Genomic DNA, 6000 nt, shown 5'->3' on the forward strand with positions numbered 1-6000 from the left:
TGTAAATTTGCTTTTCTTAGATTATTTAGGGTCTCCCCCTAAATCTTCCTTGGCCCTGCCTTGTCTAACACTGGCCCTGCCAGAGACACTAATTTTCCCTGCCCCATCTGTTTGGATTTGCTTACTTCCTAATTTATCCAACGCCTAGCTCCATGGTGGCTAAGCATTTTAATCACAGTGATTAACACACTGAGCAAGAACAAAACAAAAATGGTTAATCAAAGGCTATTAGCAGTGTTTGAATGTCTAGACGCCGTTTTACACATGAATGCTGGTTAACGATCATCTCCCCAGAACGTTCCCTGATTTATTCCTTCCCCTGCCAGCTCCACAGTTTGCCACCACCACGGCAGAGATTTTGACCCATTTGGCACCAGGAGAACACAACACTCTCCTGCAGGAAACACTCAGGCTTTTCAGGCTGCCTGAAGTGTTTCACACCACCAGCAATCTCCAGCAAGAGGAAATCCTCAGCTCCATCCCTCATGCAGTGGGATGGAGATAAAAGCTATGATGCCCTGAACTCCCTGTGCCTCCAACAGAAAGAGGATCCTTCCCAAATCGAGGAGGAAATGCCAAGGAATGTCATTATTAAATGCACAACCAGTGTTTGTCACACTCAGGTATTACTGATGCACAAACATAAGGAGTTGGGGATTAATAAAAGCCTGAGTTTGCTCCTACAAGCCTGGGTGTTGAAATTTCCACCCCAAAATTACTCCCAAAAAACAGAGCCCAGTGCCCAGCTGGGAATGAGAACTCCCTTGGGTGCAGGAATGTCTGTCCACAAAAAGGCTCTGGCTCCAGGATTGCTCACAGGGATACACAAGGAAAGGAAGGGATGCCCTAATACCTGGACAAAGCATTAACTCAGGAAGCCCAGACCTCTAAGAATGAGTTATGTGGGCAGGGAAAGTGTCTTATCTGTGTTTGTAAAGCCCTGTGTAAATTAACAGCCTTGCACAAACAGGATTTAAAACAAAAATACAAGTGCAGCGACGGGGTTTATGGCTTTAAACACATCTCCAGTGGTTTAGGCTGTGAGCACAGCGCTCAATGGTTTATTTACGAGTCACAGCAGCTTCAAGTAAATCAGAACTGTAGGTTTCTTGGGGGTTTTTAATAGTTACTACAAATAAAAGCAACCAAAAAAGTCTGGCCACTTTCAATTCTGCTGTCTTCAACTGGTCCTTCTGTCACTGAGTTTTTTCTGAGGTCCCTTTGGCCATTTAAGTTTTTTTTCCTTATAAAATAAGGCCTGACAGCTGCAGTACTGGGCTCTGGGCGGGTTCTGGGTTCAAAAGGCTCCAGTAAAAGCTGAGTGCTGGTGAATCACAGAACCATTAAGGCTGGAAAAAATCTGTAAAATCATTGATTCCAACAGTTAACCATGATAGCCATGATAACCAGTAAAGGTAAAAATGCTACAAGCCCACACCAGCACATACACAGTCACCTCCCTCAGGATAACAAAGGTTTATTTGGTGGTAAACTGGAAGGAAATGGAATGAGCAGAATAAGGAATTACCCTTATTCTACCCAGGTTTTTACCTCCCTTTTCCAGCCAATCATCAATCCAAGGATATTATCATTTTAGCTTAATCTTTCCTTTCCTTAGAAGGGTATGTTTCCAGCAAAATAGCAGTTTTGGAGGGTTTATCTCTGATTAAATCCTATGAAAACACCCATCCAAAGCCCCAGTGCTGTGCAAAAGAGAAGAGGCATCTCAAGGTGGACCTCAATTAGCTCAGTCAGACCATGTCTCCAGTCATTTAAGTCCCCTAAAACAGCATTACCAGCCACAGGAAGTAATAACCACGCTGAATGTGCACATTAGTGATTTAAAAAGGCTGGCTAGTAGATCCTTACATTGACCATCCCAGCTTTCCACCAGTTCTACTCCACTGTTGACTGTTTATTTATAATTTACTATCCAGGTGTCTCTGGGACAACTTAATACACTGTGATAGTCTCTCGTCTCTTCCTTGCTAATGAAGGCAATAAATAACTACAGTAAGCATTCCAATCAATATTCCACTCTGCTCACATCCTGGAGAACACGAGGTCTGTGGCCTGCAATCCTGCTGGAGATGAAAAGTCTCCCTGGGATCTGCTCAGAGCTCAGGCACAGCAGGTGGATTAGCAGCACAAGGCTGGGGTCTGTGAGCTCCAAAGGGCTGGGAAGGCACCTGAAGCTCTTGGCTTCACATTTCAGGTGAGATACAAGAATGGTTTTAAACTAAAAGAGGCAAGATTTAGGTTAGATGATAGGAAAAACGTGAGGGTGCTAAAGCCCTGGCACAGTTTGCCCAGAGAAGCTGCCCCTGGATCCCTGGAAGTGTCCAAGGCCAGGCTGGAGCAACCTGGGCTAGTGGAAGGTGTCCCTGCCCATGGCAGGGGCTGGAATGAGATGATCTTTGAGGTTCCTTCCAGCCCAAACCATTCCATGGTCGTATGAAGAGACATCCAAGTTTTATGCACTGAGTAGCATCTGTGAACAATACTAAAGATCCATTTGTGATTTGAAAAAGAAAAATTAATTTAATGGGAAAATGCCATTAACTGCATGAAATGAAAAGGCTGCAGCTGCTTGGAATTTTCCTTCCTACAATGCAGAATCACAGAAAACTCTCATGATCCTGAATTCAACTGTTTTTCCCTTTTGTCTCCTGCCCTTACAAACTCAGAAGAACTCCACACAAGACTTCATGCTGCCTCTTATAGAAGCAATGATATTCCTCAATTCATCCACCAGCTCTCCACCTTCTCCCTGAGCTGCTCCTGCACTTCCAGCTCCAAACCACATTATCCAGAGGCTGAAATCACACACAAGCTGCACTTTTCAAACCATCCCCTCTGAGATCAGTCATTGTTACACCCCTTGGTACCCTCCCAGGAAATATTTAGCCAACCTATCTCCTTGTAACACCCATTCTCCTTTCTCAGTGCTTGCCCCCTTCCAGGATTTTTCCTCAAGCCCCACTGCACATCTCAGGATCACAACCTGCTGCAGAGAAATCTGCAGGGACCAGTTCTCCCCAGAGCCTGCAGGGAGTTACTCCAAGTGGTAACAGATGAGAAAAAGCAGAGAAACCACAACTAATGACTCATCTCAGAGAGGAGCTTTGCTGCTGAAGCTGTGGTGTAAAATCACCTCTGTTCAGCAGCATGAGCATCCCATGTAGGAGACAGGATTTGATCCGAAGGATCTCCCTGCTCTTCCGCAGGCATTTTTAAAATGTAACTTAACCTTCTAGAAAGGTGTCCCTGCTCATGGCAGGGGGCTGGAAATAGAGGAGCTTTAAGGTCCCTTCCAATCCAAACCATCCCAGGATTCAATAAAATCCTTCTCACTGAAACACCCTTTGACTGCAGACTAAATAACACATTCACATTAAAAATTCTGACAGCACAAGAGTATTTTCTCTATACATATTCCTGAAGTCCAATACACACAAAACATAATTACCCAATAAAAAGATCATTGAATCCAGCTGTCAACACTGACACCACACTGAAGCTGGAAAACTGACTTTGGAATATTCAGTATCTTGCTTCAGTAAAAGACAAAGAGTGTCCACAATTAAACTATGATAAAGTTTTTGTTGCACAGGTATTTTCTTTCTCTGCAAGAGGCAGAAACTCACCCCCCTGGTTTCAGTTTTTCAGGATAACTTACTATGTGCAAAGATCAAGTAATCCCTATTGCACAAAGGAATCTGCATAACAGCAAACCAACCCCCTCCACTCCCCCAAAAAAGCCCCAAATAAAACAACTGCAATTACCCCACCCTCAGTATTTGCAGGAAAACAGTCTCAAGCCCTCAGAATTCACAGAATTACTGATTGGTTTGGGTTGAAAGGGACCTTGAAAATCATCTAGATTCAACCCCCTGCCATAAGCAGGGAACCTCTCACTAGAAGATCTGTATGTGAGAATCTTCCTAAAGAAAAGAGCGATGAGACACCAAACAAAGCAAAATTAAGGGGAAAAAAAAAAAAAAAAAAAAAAAAAAAAACAAACAAACAAAAAAAACAAAAAAAAAAACCCACAAAAACATGCAAAAAGCCAAAAAACCCACAAAAAAGCCCAAATAAACAAAAAACCTCGAAAAACCCAACACCAACACCAAAAACAAAACCAAACCAAACAAAAAAAATCAAAACAAAAAAAAACCCCACCAAAAAACCAACCAACCAAACAAACAAAAAACCACCACCACCAACAACAACAAAAAAAACCACCAAAAAATCCCAACCTAAAGAAAATTTTGCCAAGCTCCAAAACCCCTCAGAAGACTAAAGGATCCATTGTGGGCTATTAAACACACACCACCTCCTGCTCAGGAACCTTTAAAGCCACAAATGCCAGATGATGGCACAAGAACCTGGAGGAGAATCAGGATGTACCTGCCCAAATCCAACCCCTTTTCCTGGGCCAGCTGTGCTCTTTTCTGCTCGCCATCAGAAAGAAGATAATGAGCTGCACGGTGCTTTGGCCTGACATCTCTGAAGGTACTTTCCTATACTGCCAGAAAGGCTCTTTCAAGCATTGTGAACTGTTTTCAGTAACTGATAAAGTTCAAAAAAAGAAAAAAAGAGGGGGAAAAAAAAAGGTATTTTACGCTTAAATCAGAACTACTTTAAAAACACCAAACATTGCTGCTGCTTTGTGGTTCTTTCCTTTCATTCCAGCAGTTATTACGGATCACAGGGAGCTGTGCACAAAAGCTGGTTATCCCTGTCACCCTGAGCCCTGAACCGTTCAGGACATGGAGTTACTTCTTTAATTCACCAAAGGCACGGTGGAACAAGTGCAGGACACCCCAGGAAGGGCCCCCATCAAAGGCAGAGCAGAGCTGGGTCGGGAAGGATGGAGGAGCAAACAGCCTCATTTAGATAATCCCACTGGTTTGACCCAAAGAGATACAACTTTATCAGGTAACGGAACTCCCGTGGGGGGAAAAAAAAAGAGTGTAAGATCATAAACTGACAAAAGCTGACTTTGCTGACTGAATCCAGAGGTTTCAGACGGATCTGACACTTCACTGCTGTGGCTGAATGGGAAAGTGCACAGGGAAAAATAACGGCTACACCGTGGAACTGGGTAAACAGCCTCATTTAAAGCAGGAATTCCTTTTTCTAATTCTAGTCCTATGATTAGGAAGAGTAATAGATACCCTTTGATGGGCAAATAGTTTCTGTGTTATCATGAGAATCATGGGCAAAAGGATGTGGGAGCAAATTTTATGTCTGGGATGGTGAATTTTCATGGTCATTCCCTGCTCCTGTGAGGAAGTTTTTGTGAAATCCAGTAACACCACTTTCAGTAAAACCAGCCTTGGTTTGTCAGGCCTTTAAGTTGCATTTCTATTATCAATCTTGTCTTTTATTAAAAAGCCAAAGGTACCCAAGCTCCAAAAACCTGAAACTTACTGAGGTAACCCCAGCAGATGATGTTTGAAGGGCAGGGAGAGTCAACCTCGGGCAGGTATCCCATTTCTTAGGTGATCCAAGAAAACTGACGTGGATCAAAGGAGACTCTGAAGCCTGAACTACCTGACAGAAGGATGTGGACAGGTGGAGGTTGGTCTCTTCTCCCACGTAACAAGTGACAGAATAAGAGGAAATGGCCTCAAGTCATGCCAGGGGAGGTCTGGACTGGAAATTAGGAATTATTTCATCACCAAAAGAGTGGGCAAGCTTTGGAAGGGGCTGCCCAGGACAGCAGGAGTCACCATCCCTGGTGCTACTTAAAAGCTGTGTGGATGTGGCACTTGGGGACATGGGTAAGTGGTGGCCTTGGGCAGTGCTGGAGGAATGGTTGGACTCCATCATCTTAGAGGGCTTCTCCAAACTCAGCAATTCTCTGACCCTGTGGTTAATAAAACGTTGCAGTTCCTGGGTTTCTGCCACTCAGTTCCATAAATGCAGTGAGCAGCCCTACCCTGGATATGCTCAGTTTAAAAGCAACAATGACCACAGCAACTCAAGGCATTG

This window comes from Sylvia atricapilla, chromosome 3 (genome assembly GCF_009819655.1).
Source record: "Sylvia atricapilla isolate bSylAtr1 chromosome 3, bSylAtr1.pri, whole genome shotgun sequence".
NCBI lineage: Eukaryota > Metazoa > Chordata > Aves > Passeriformes > Sylviidae > Sylvia > Sylvia atricapilla.